Source organism: Hippoglossus hippoglossus, chromosome 23, assembly GCF_009819705.1.
Source record: "Hippoglossus hippoglossus isolate fHipHip1 chromosome 23, fHipHip1.pri, whole genome shotgun sequence".
In the NCBI taxonomy this organism is placed as follows: Eukaryota; Metazoa; Chordata; class Actinopteri; order Pleuronectiformes; family Pleuronectidae; genus Hippoglossus; species Hippoglossus hippoglossus.
This window is the reverse complement of record NC_047173.1, coordinates 14,107,463-14,120,037: the sequence shown is the minus strand read 5'-3', so window position 1 is coordinate 14,120,037 and position 12,575 is coordinate 14,107,463. Positions and strand designations below refer to the sequence as shown.

Here is a 12,575-nt window from a genome sequence, read left to right as displayed (position 1 = left end):
ATATCCCGCGAGATGAACTCACTGTGCTGCGATGTAACAGAGTACATTTACTTCATTGCTGTACCTGAGTACATTTCTCATGTATCTGTACTTTACTTAAGTAGGGTTTTTTTTCAGGTACTTTTCCCTTTCCCTCCACTACATGTATAAGTAAATATCTGTACTTTCTACTCCTATATTTTTGTTTTATCACAACAAGAAACAAACTATTTATATTTTTTTGTTTGTAAGATTAGAATTAGTCAAAGATTGCTGAAATTCAGAATCTGAAAAACATCCTCATCTGTTAAAGATTTTAATTCCTCGAGGCTCCTCAGATCAAACAGCTCCACTGGAACTTTGTTTACCTGTAGAAACATTGATTCCCTCTAATCTCACCGTCGCCTCACTTGTGCACTTTCACGTGGGAAGAAGCTGCGCATCAAAGGTCTGCCCCCCCGACGTTTGTTAGCAATATTGTCTGAGAGTAGCAGGAGAAAAACAACCAACTCATTGGGAGCCGCGCAGGTTCTACAAAGTCCTGAGCATGCACAGTTTCAAAATAAACACATTACAGCTCCAAGAAAGTGAACAACACTCACAGAGTAGCAGCCACGACTTTCTACACTAAACATTCCTGCAATCAGAAAAGTATTACAACCTGAGACACAACAAGGATTACCTGCAGAGGAGGGTGAGGGTTCCCATGTTCATGTTGGTCTTTTATTTAACAAAGAACTAGAAATACTCTTAACCTGTGGTCTTGTAAGCGAGATAGTGACAACTGGTGAAAATTTGTAGAAACTCCCTTAAAGCCAGACTTGAGATATCATGGTCAAAAGGCCTAATACATATGATACGAGGCCACCTTGATCTTTGACCTTTGACCTCCCATATCTTAGCTGTTGATCCATCCAAGTGTTATTAGATAACCTAGCTGCTGTAGCAACAGAAGCAGAGTCTGTGCCCTTCAGCTCAGTTGAAACTCTGCTGGACTCGTGGTGGAAGCTGTGAGATGTGGAGTAACGGCACCGACTGGAGCTTTAAAGTGTTCTCCAGGCAAACGGCTGGATCATAACCGACATGGTGCTATTTGATTCCTGCCACTTGATGTCGTTAATTATACATGAGCAGGGAATTAAACAACCCCCCCCCCCCCTCGTGTGTTTTTATGTCCCGACACCAGGTCTCAGCTGCAGAGGAATCGATGGATCATTAATGTGCGGAGGTCAATAATTTAAAGACATGGTTTGAGTGAGCGTGAAGGATCTGGGTCATTAGGTCACTTTGATCTTGTCTTGTTATATAGATTTTTTTATGTGCACATTATTTCAGGTCACAATAAAGACTGAGATAATTTACAGGCGGCCGTAAACTTTCTTGGCTCCGTAACAAATGCAAATATGACAATATCCCAAATCCTTTATATATAAATATGTAAATGTAGAATTCAAGATCATCTGATAGATGTTGATTCATGATTTTGTAGTACTTGTAAATGTGTAGTAAGTTTTATTTGAGTACTTAGAGGGGGTGCGAATCTTATTCCTTGAGTACCTGCCCCCCGAAATGTCTTGCACGGCCCTGTAAATGTATTTAATTGGACTGTCACTGGCCCATAGTTTAATAATAGTCAGTTATTCATTATTATGAATTATCAGACTATAACCAAAGGAAAAATATTCATGACAAATTGTCAGAAAAATACTAAATATTTAGTAAATATTCATTATAAAATCATCTGTTAAAACCAAAGGCCCATTTTCTAACAAGTTGTAAAACAAATACTAAATATTACTAATGAATAATAATCAATTATCATTTAACTACTGACTGTGTGTATTGTTGTGTATTTACTTTAATAATCATGCTGTTATAAATCAGTCCCATAATAAAACGACTCCATGTGTTTCCTCCTTCACGATCCTCCAGAACGGCGTGTGCCTGCGGGACAAGGGGCGGGCCGTGCGGGGCCCTGCGGGGCGTGCGGGGCGGGAGAGGGGGGGTGACACGCCCTGCCCCCTCCGTGTGTCAGTGTCACCGGGTCCAGCGTCTGTCATCCGCAGACACACGCTCACAGGCGGGCAGGCAGGGCTGTGCATCGGAGGGGGAAGAACCGGGCGTCTTCTGACGGTGGAAGTATCCGAGCAGCAGGAGCCCAGGGGCGGCCGGTGGGTGGAGGCAGAGAGTCCGCAGCTGCCGCACAGCCTCTTTGACAACCCGCGAGAGGAAGGAGCCGCCCGCGCCGAGCGACGTCCACGGTAAGGTGCGTTTCTATCTCCCCCCGTTTTCCTCCTCGTTTCAGCGGCTGTGCTGTGTGGGACTGCGGGGCTGAGCCTGGCTCCGGGCTGGAGGCAGCGGGGCGTCCGGGCAGTGGCACGCCGCCTCTGGAGCATCTTCCTCGTGGATGCTCTCTCCGCCCGGGGAGGAGGATGCTGAGCGGGTGAAGGAGAACATGGATTCAGGGGGTTGTGGAGGTTTTATTTGTATCGTTTGTTCGTGTTGTTGTGGACGTGGAGGGTTGTGTTAGCACGTAGTCAGCGCAGAGCTGTAGCCGCCTCCGACGGCAGGCAGGGCGGCAGACACCGGGACCGGAGCCGCAGTCAGCGTGGAGGAGCCGCGGGGAGCGAGCAGCAGTTCGCCGCTACACGTCCGGAGCTCGGCCTTCAAAGGAACAGAGAACTAATACACATAATAAACCACTCGCTTCAGAGTTATAACTAAATATAACTGTATTTAATCAAATGTGAATTTCTTTATATTTAAACCCTTTAAATTGGCCCTGTACTCCGACAACCTGGGTCCATTAGTCTGACTAGGAAGTTGTTTAAAAGTGGAATTGGTTCATTTTCACATATTTATTTATATATATTAAAAGCATAAGTCAATAAAAGTTGTAATAATGGTTATCAACATCTATTTGTTATCAATTTCAGGCACAAATAACAGTTTCCATTTAATTAATACCAAAATACAAACCTGTTTCTGTTTATTCCCTCTGATCGTTATTAATCCAATTATTTATATATTAAAAACTCAATAGAAAGTAGAAGACGTTGGTATCTTCCTTCCTTTTAGTTTTTATTGTAAAAGGTTTTACCGGAAGTGGTGTGTTAACCATTTCTGTCTTCACGTCATCAAACGGAACGTGTTAGCAGGGATTTATGAAAACGATAAGTTTGTAAATATTGTGATTTTTTTCACGATCAAAGCGATAAATAACAGAAGAATGTGTGTGTATGTGTGTAAGTGTGCGTGTGAGTGTGCATGTGCGTGCGTGTGTGCCATGTGGAGGCCAGTCGTTTGAATCACCTCCTCCTGGCTGATGTGTTCTGACTGGGATGAAGATGAGCCTCCTCATCATGAACGTGCCACTGGGCAGCAGCTTGAGTTCAGACCCTTGCCTCCATGTTTATTCATTTCTATATAATATGATCATCAGACCACAGACCCTGACATGTCTGTCCCTCACTGTCTCGTTCAGAACTCAAAGATATTGTGTGTCATGGGCTGTGAGCTGAAAACCAGCAGGTTCTAGTGATTAAAAACCATTATTAAGTCCTCAAGTCAGTTCCTCAGTCGTCTTCTATTGATGAACTAACTGACTAATCGTTGCTGCTGTATTTTTAAAGTGTTTGTCATCATTAATCATGTCGTAGATCTGAACTAAACAGGTTTACGACACTTATTATCTCCCTTTCATTCACACAAACATGCATAATTCAAACACAATAAGCCAATGGGGTCCCGGCCCTGATCAATATTACACGTTTGTCTCGTGTAATTTATTCACCGTCTTCTTAATGAAGTCAAACCACTCGTGCTGAGTCAGGAAACTGTTCCCTTTGAAATATTTGAACACACGATGCCCCTGGCACATGTTGAATGAAACAAGTTCCATCATGAACAGTGGGAATATAGCTTATTTGATTCTATATATATATAAACTCATATATAACATATGGTGTGAGCAGGTTTCCCTCCTCAGAAGCTGTTTTGGTGTGTGATGATAAATGCTGCTCGTCACTATCGCAGCTATTAAAGACCCGTGAGCTGATTTCTAAATCGGGATCACAAAAAGCTAATTATCACAGGGCGACCTATATTTTGTTCTCAGTTAAGTGTTATGTATTCAAAGCTGTATTAAGTCTGATCAGACGCTGGTAGAAAGATTTATAAAACGATATACAGGTCTGATCTCGAAGTGGATGATGTTTTATTTTTCAGAAATGTTAAAAGTTGACAAAGTTGTGTTTCGTCAAAAAGATCTTGGCAGGAAAGATTCTTTGACAAATTGTTTTACAACTTAAGTCGTAGTAAGTAGGTTCAGCAAATGTGACAGAGCTAAATATCATTTCAAATTTGTTAGTGTGTCTCATCCTGTTTTACCTGAACTGCTCTTATTTCAATATCATCTAATGGAGCCTTTTCGCAAAAGTATCGATATCTGCATTTATTTTTGCCAATATGTTTATAATATATATATCAACTTTTATTTTAAAGAATAAACAAAGCAGAAAGTTCACGTTGAAGTGTATTTTACTTTGTAATATCAGTATCGGCCTGAACCTTAAATCTCTAAATGTTGCGTAGACGTGTTTCTTTTCAGTCGTCCTGTATGTTTCCATTCCTCAGAAACTAGTAACACAACACACTAAGTGCAGAGGTATGTCTCTTCTGCATCTTTGGTGTTGGGCCTCGAGACACGGCTGTGATATAAAGACTCCTCCTCAGCAGAGAAACCTCTTTTCAGTCAGTGCCTGTGTGGAGGAGCGAGTCCTGTAAAGTGTGCCACCTTCCTCAGCCTCGGATTGTTATCATTCAGTCTTGTTGATCGTGATGTAACATGGAACACATCATGCACACGTCTCTGTTTGGACATTCTGAGAAGTGCTGTGTAAAAATCCCCACATTGATTTGCGTCCTCTGGAGAATTCTTTTCGATGTACGACAGTAAATCCCTCAGTGAAACCTGCTGGTTTACTGTCGGCTTTAGAGGAAGGAAGTGCCTGTTAGGTGACACTTCATATTGATGGGCTCCTCCAAAGATCAACTCACGGGGGGGGGGGGGGGGGGGGGGGGGGGGAATGGGGGGGGGGGGGGGGGGGGGGGGGGGGGGGGGGGGGGGGGGCATCATCGGCTTTAAAGTCTCTGACATGTGAGCTCATGAGTCACCATCATTTGTATTTCATTTTTAGCGTGATTGTTGGACACATGATGACGATTCATCCTGAGCCTGACGTTGGATTTATGTATTTAGACTGCAAATATTGATTGTTTACGATATTGATAAATCTTGCGATTGTTTTCTTATTCGTAATTTGATTTATATAATGTCAGAGAAATGAAAGCGCTCTCTGGGAATCGTGCACATCGATGCAAACCTCATCGACAGTTCACACAGGCCGAAGCTGTTCCACTTCATTCCATTCACAATCATACATTTTATCTGGCAGGACTGAGATTTACATGGTGCACTGGATGCTTTGTCGTGGCTCTAATTTGAATGTGTTGAAAGTTACAGATTGCTCTTCTGTGATCGGTCGTGCCGTCTCCTCCCCACAGCAGGATGTTGTGGTCTTGCCAGTCCGACCTGCGTTAGAGCTGCTGAATAGCATCTGATAAGATAAATGCTTTAATTCAAGAGCAACAACTGAATAGTTTTAGTAAAACAAACAACAAGCAGAATAATGCAAGTGTTTATTAAAAAAAAACTAAATAAGATAAAAGTAGTTCACACACTGTGGTCGTGCCCTTTCTGCAGAGCCAGGTCTAAAGGAGGAGCGGAGTCCCTGCACCTGTGGTTCACTGGTTCTCAGGGGAACTCCCAGATAGGTTTGAATCAGTATTTGGTGCCAAGGCGGTGGATGGTGAGGATAAATGAGCAGGAGAAAGGGGCCACGGCGGCAACAGGGAGGGATTGTGTTGATCCCACGTTCACCCTGAGGATAAACCTTACTTTGTGATTTGGCAGGTCGGTTAAACTCCATCAATTCCACTTGGAAACACTCGGAGGTGAAAGTTGTCTCTTGCCACTTTAAATGGGAGGAAAACGACTTCATTGAAGGCTCAAGCAGATGTTGTAGATTACTGTCACCTTGCAGCACCCTCTTCATATGTGGTTCTCCTGAGCCTCCTGGCTTGTTAATAACCGGGGGGGGGGGGGATATTGTAATGGGCTGTATGACATTGAACCCAACATACACGTGGGTTATCTGTTAACAGCGTGTCCATGGAAGCTAATGGAGAGGATGTTCGGTGTTGATTAATGCAGCCAATGACCACCACATACAGCAGCTCTTTCAGATCAGGGTGTAGGAGCCACTGATTTCATCAACCAGTGAAACATGTCCGCCTCGTCTCCTCTCGTTATCTTTACATTTTCTTCCACTATAATCAGTAGAACTCAAAAAAGTCCTCGCTTGTAAAGAAAGTGAAACAGGAAACACCCTGTGAGCAGGCGGATGTTACTTAAGTTAATCTACCAGTTACACAAACAATCACAACTACAATGACTGAACAAATACAGAGCCTCAGGACTGTAATTTGTGTTTGTGCTTGTCCAATCAAACATTTGTGTATGAGAGCAGAATCTAAAGCTGCTCTCAAACATGCACTGAGCTCCAGTTGTACGTGAGAACACAAATGTCCGACTTAGTTGCTCCCAACATTTTCCAGAACTCTTTTTATTGCCAGCCTTCTAATAAAATGTCAGAGTGAGCTCATGTTAGAAAACAGCAGGACGGGAAACCGAAAGGACGCAAGTATCTCAGGATTGAAAAAGAGGAGCCCTGCACCTAGAAGACGTTAATGAAGTTGTCAACGTAGAAAGACAACCGGGTTCGAGAGCTATTGGTGAAGGACATCAATTTACTTCATTGCGATGTTTCTCATTTTAGCTCTGCCGAAGTAGGAACTGCCCCAACGGTTTTATTTAAGCAGCCTATCAAACAAGGCATCCTCGTCACACAAGACAAACAAGAGGAACCAGATTGTCTTGAGGTGAAGCAATGACAGGCTGATTGCCTGGACTTGCCCTCACACCCGAGCCTATCATGTCCTTTAGCTGCTGTAGAAGTCAAACTCTTTACGTGTGACATATCCTAAGTTAGTGTTTGTTTTTAAGGGAGCAACAAGGAAAAACCTCTTTGGCTAATTTGGAAAGAGATGTTTGTCTAAGACCCTGTTAGGTCGAACCTTGTTCTCCATATCAGGAACTTGTTGGATAAAGGCCGAGCCTCCTATACATCGACCTTGTGGCTGGCAGCCAAAGATACGCATACTTTCCTCCTGTACGTCAGTCTTTGCTCCCCCCCCCCGACTGGTTGAACAGAAATGGAAGAGCAGGAGCTTATTGGGATCATATCCTCCTCACAAACGACACAATGCAGCAGAAGTGGCCGTGGTGCAGAGGAGATAAAAGACTGCTTCAAAGTGAACGGTGCAGCCGCTCTTTAAATAACAACGCAGTCAATTAGCAAGTTGTTTTTGAATGTAAGGGCTGTTTTCCTCCCGAGGTATTTACTCCTGTTTTTAATGCCTGCTTTGATTCTGATGTGGAAGCAGCAATGAGTCAGAAGATTAAAGGGCAACGTGACTCACTTAATTATTTAAGTCATCCATCAAGGAAACTAAGCTTAATATTTGCCTACTGTGTCGACACTTGTCAGTGTGGTTTTGCTGTGGTAACGGCAGCAGGAGTCGCTGCCAATTTACACAGAATTGAGAAATACTACACAGAGGATGTGTTAGTCATGGATCGACCGTTTATTATGACAGGGTTTCTGCAGGTTTAAAGATATTTGACACTGACCAAAGTGTTTGCTGACTTTAACCAGCCCAAATAACGCTTGAAATCCTGGAGCGATAACCACGTTTACCAGAAGAAAATCTGAACTGCACCACAGTAAACATTTGATCTCATTTTCGGTAACACATCAGTCACTCTCGCCCGAGCATGAACCACATCTTCACTCCGGTACCAGGAAGAGAGCAGCCTTTCTCATAATCTCTCCTCCTCGTCTGGTATCCAGCAGACAGCCAAAGCCGATTGCCAACTCTTTTTCTCTGAAACACACTTAAGGACATCTGACACACACTCACAAACACACACGCATCAACAACAACAAGACTGTCCTTGGACAACATATTTGTCTTTTATTGACAGAAATTGGAAATTGGCAACAACCACTTAGCTGCATTTTTAAAGGTTCCATCGTTTGCCTCCGATAATATCACAATGTGATTGGAATGAGCTGTGTGTGTGTGTGTGTGTGTGTGTGTGTGTGTGTGTGTGTGTGTGTGTGTGTGTGTGTGTGTGTGTGTGTGTGTGTGTGTGTGTGTGTGTGTGTGTATGTATGGTGTTTGGTGTTTTGTGTTCCTTTGTGTCAAATAAGGTAAGATTACAAAGGTATAGAGTTAAATCTTGTTCTGTTTCTGTCCACTAGCAGCGTAAATCTGAAATAATCTGTAGATGTTCATGCCTCTTCATGTGGTGGTGTTTTCTACCTCGGCTCTTATCTGATGGATGGATGGATGGATGGATGGATGGATGGATGGATGGATGGATGGATGGATGGATGGATGGATGGATGGATGGATGGGTGGGTTGGTGGGTTGGTGGGTGGATGTGATACTCGAAACGCTCACCAATTGGTGCCAGAGCTGCTCTGTCATTAACTATATGAACCTGACTGGCAGCAACAAAAGGTGAAGCTATTGAGCACGTGTGTGAAGTACTACATTATTCTAAGTGCAGTGTGTTCACTGTAATCTGCCTTTGCACCAGATACCTGATCAAATCACTCGGTCACAGATATTGGTTTCCATGCAGGCAGAGCGTGTGTTTGCTCAAAAGCATGGATGAGTCGTGAGTTAGAAGAAGTTGTGTGTCTGTATCATGTCACCGAGGTTTCCGTTTTACACTAATGCGTATTACTGATGTAATTAGAGCATGTGCACATCTTGGATTAAGAGCAAAGCAGTTATTAAGCAGTCGTTCACCCCGGTGCTAAGTGATCTGGCTTTTAATGTTATAATATTCACAGTATCACATTCATTACATTGGAAATCTTTATTGCTTCTTGCTTTTAATGGGTCAGTCTTCATGCCGACACACTGAGAGCGTCCAGTGTTCCTGGACTCTGCCAATCCCATTTTAATAATTTAACATCACTTGTGGACAGAAGTTTAATCAACATGTAATTAATTAGCATCAACCTGACCCATTACACCCCCTGTAATTTGATGAAAACTGGAGGAAACCATCATAAAGTTATTTCAGGAGAGGATCCGGCACTTTTTTTATCCCAACAATATTTGTCCTGCGATGGGGACACGTCTCGTTTTTTAACAGTTACAACCAACCTTTGTTTTAACCCTTGGATACAAAAGCTGTGATTTGTGGTAATCAAAAACAAGATATTTAATGAATACTTAGAATAGTAAATGATAAAATACATTTATTTAAAAAATATAGCAAAGAAACCTTTTTTTTAATATTTGCAGATAAAGTCTTTCACAGATATATCGTTGTTGACATTTATCCGTCACTGTCTGTGATTATTCCACCACCTACAGTGATGAATCATGATCTAGGTGAACAGCAAACATGGAGTGGTGAAGGCAGCTTGAAGGGGCCTCAGAGACATCCAGGTCCAGGCCTCTTTCCACTTTTGGAAAATGAGTCTGCAGGATAAGTGACAGTGCAGCTGTGGCCTGTGCCCCAGTCTGCCTCTGTGATAAGGGCTTGAAACTGCCTCACCAATTAAGGCCTGTTGCCATCGCCGCTGCATGTCTGCGTATGTGAGCTCGTGTCGGGCTGCGGAAATCGAGGCTCTTTTGTCAGCCACTGTGTTAATGGCTTCCTCGGATCGATCATAAAAGACCACTGAGCTCTCTGCAGCTGGGGTTTGCAAGTCAGTCCAAGTGCATCCACAGTGAAAATCAAACAAATCCCACGGCTGTGTCCCAAAACACTCCCTCATCGACTTCTCCTCACACAATAAACACTCAATATATTCACTGGATAGTGAGTAATGCATCGAGACTGGATTCTGAAGGATGAATCATCCTTTTGCACCAGAACTAACAGGCGTGGCGTTGCAATAACGGTAATTGACGTGTCTGTAGCAGGAAATGCATTGTGGGAAACAAATTTATCATATTTCTGTTTAAATGTGACTTTAAAGTGTCATATTACAATTATAATGAGGTATTAATCTGTTAAATAATGTTCGAAACTACTTAAAATGTATAATTTCTTTATCAGTATTGTTGTTATTGGTGTTTTAAGTCCATCTGTTTGAGTAGAGGCAATGTCCCCATGCACAACATCCATAGTGTCCGTGAACTGTCACTTCCATAAATACAAATGAGTCTCAAGAAGATGGTGATAGTGTTTGCACTGAGGAGTCATTAGTATAGGCGTCTATACTGGAGTCTATACTGGAGTCTATACTGGAGTCTATACTGGAGTCTATACTGGAGTCTATACTGCTGGAACACTTTTACAACCAGTTTGACAACTGTTTAAATGAACAAAATATGTCCACTGGGTTACATACGAAGCCTCAGTTGACATTATTGATGAGTTAGAAACACAAACCATGACATTTACCCCACTGCGCAGAGCAAGACTATTAATAGGATCGGAGGAAACCATCATAACTCACATCACAAGAAACACCAAAGGCAGATAAAGAGAAATAAAATGATGAAGATAAAACAAAACTGCTAAAAGGGGAGTAAGTAAAAGCAGAGCAGAAAGGAAAAGGTATCTATTGCACCTCACTAGTTGCATCTTCCTCTTACACACACTCTTCAGTTGAAGTGTTGTAATACAGAGCCTCACTTGTTTCAGTGCTTAAGACGACAGCTTTCAGGGAAGTGTTTTTTTTTTTGTAAAGGTGTTGGAACAACCCGTTCCCAAAAGCGACAGCCTGCTTGATGGTGCCTGATTTCTGCAAAACGAGTTGCGGTGGTTTCGTTACTTGAAAGCAGTGCGCTGGGACTCGCACCGCGGTGACCACACGGTGCAGGTTCATGAACTCACGGGCCCTGGCACGGCATCCAGATTACTATTGCTGGTCTGGGCCTGAGCCTGGCGTAAACTGACGCCGCAGCGCCAAGAGGCTCCGTCACTCAGAGGCGGCTGGTGTAATTACAGCATCCCTCTGCCATCACACGAAATGTAGACAATGCACTGTTGCACGTGTTTGCCAATACACAGAAACACAAGCTCACACACACACACACACACATACACACACACACACACACACACACACACACACACACACACACACACACACACACACACACACACACACACAATCTCCTCTGGCCTGGCATCCGATAGCGAGCAGTGACCTTCATGTGTAGATTTGAAACTGGCTCATGTTTTCTACTTTCTTTAAAAAGATTATATTAAAGAGACACAGCTTAAATCCTCGAAGCCCACGGACCAACATAATTAACTCTAATTAGATTAGCCTTTAGCTGCCTCGGGAAAAAAAATACAAGGAAGAGAAGACCTTCTAGTTTTTGTGCGGTAATGTAATCTCGGATAAGGGCTCTTAAAAGTGCTGTGCAATTACGTGGGTTTGTGTAAAAGGGCAGTGTCACCATCTCCTGTACTGGAGCGGGGGAGTGGAGCTGGAAAAGATGTTTTAAGTGATTCATCGTCATGGAAAAAGTGATGTGTTTTTATTCCAAGGAAAGAATTCAGGGTTTGACTTGTTGACTTGAGTTCAGTCTAATGTTATTTTAAATTCCTCTGAACAGCTCAGCAACCACGTGTAGCCGTGACGATGTTGCAAGAGTGGTGTGATGTCTTTGCCTTTTAAAAAAAAACTAAAAAACGGCGCGGCGCCAATGGGTGTGGCTAAGTGACAATACGGCTACATATGGTGTTTTAAAAGAAACATTATCTCTGTCCAGACTTGTTTCGTAGCTGCATATCAGAAACAATCTCTCTGCAGACTCCCACACCTGAAATCTTAGTTGCAGAGAATACTACAAACTACAATGATGCAAAATAAAGAGCAGGATTTTCAGTTCTTGGACAGACGACTTTTCGTTCGTCACCCGTAGAGTCGTGACAGATTTGAGCCAATCAGGCAGCGACTGCATCAACGTTTTCAAACCTCTTCGTCTCAACTCTGGAGTTTTCAAACTAAAATGGGGCCAGAAGCGTTTTCAAAGCTTCTGGAGTAATGAAGGCGCTAACTCATCAATTCATCCTCATCGTAAAAGTCTTTCCTGATCATTTTAATTGTGAGCCAATCAGGGTTATGTTAGAATTAAAGTAGTCTGATCTTTGCCTGATAACAAACTCGTCTGTCGTCTTGGCGAATGGTCAAAATGACTCAACATTTTATCAGTGTCTCAAGTGCAAGTGATTTCTTTCCATGAGCTGATATATGTGATTAATCTAATCTTTATATTCAGTCGTTACCCACGTCCACTCCCTCTTGGTAAAGAGACACGCACCTGCTCATTTTCTCTTTACTTGAGATGGTCATCGACAAGAACCTGAAAAGACCAGGACAGAAACATCATCACGTAGTTAAGGACTTATTGATGATCTGTCTTTG

At 42.8% G+C, this 12,575-nt stretch overlaps 1 protein-coding gene across 4 annotated transcripts in view; it reads left to right on the top strand.

The window, feature by feature from the left end:
• Positions 1–2,028: 2,028 nt before the first annotated feature.
• The window catches only part of si:dkey-97m3.1 (fatty acyl-CoA reductase 1), a 35,874-nt gene continuing 25,327 nt past the window's right edge, over positions 2,029–12,575 (top strand). For 2 of the 4 annotated variants that reach the window (XM_034577680.1, XM_034577678.1), the window contains exon 1: positions 2,029–2,240. The gene's annotated coding sequence lies outside the window, so the exon portion shown is untranslated. Of the gene's footprint in view, positions 2,246–12,575 lie in introns of all 4 variants that reach the window. The other 2 variants (XM_034577679.1, XM_034577681.1) reach the window with 2 other exon arrangements.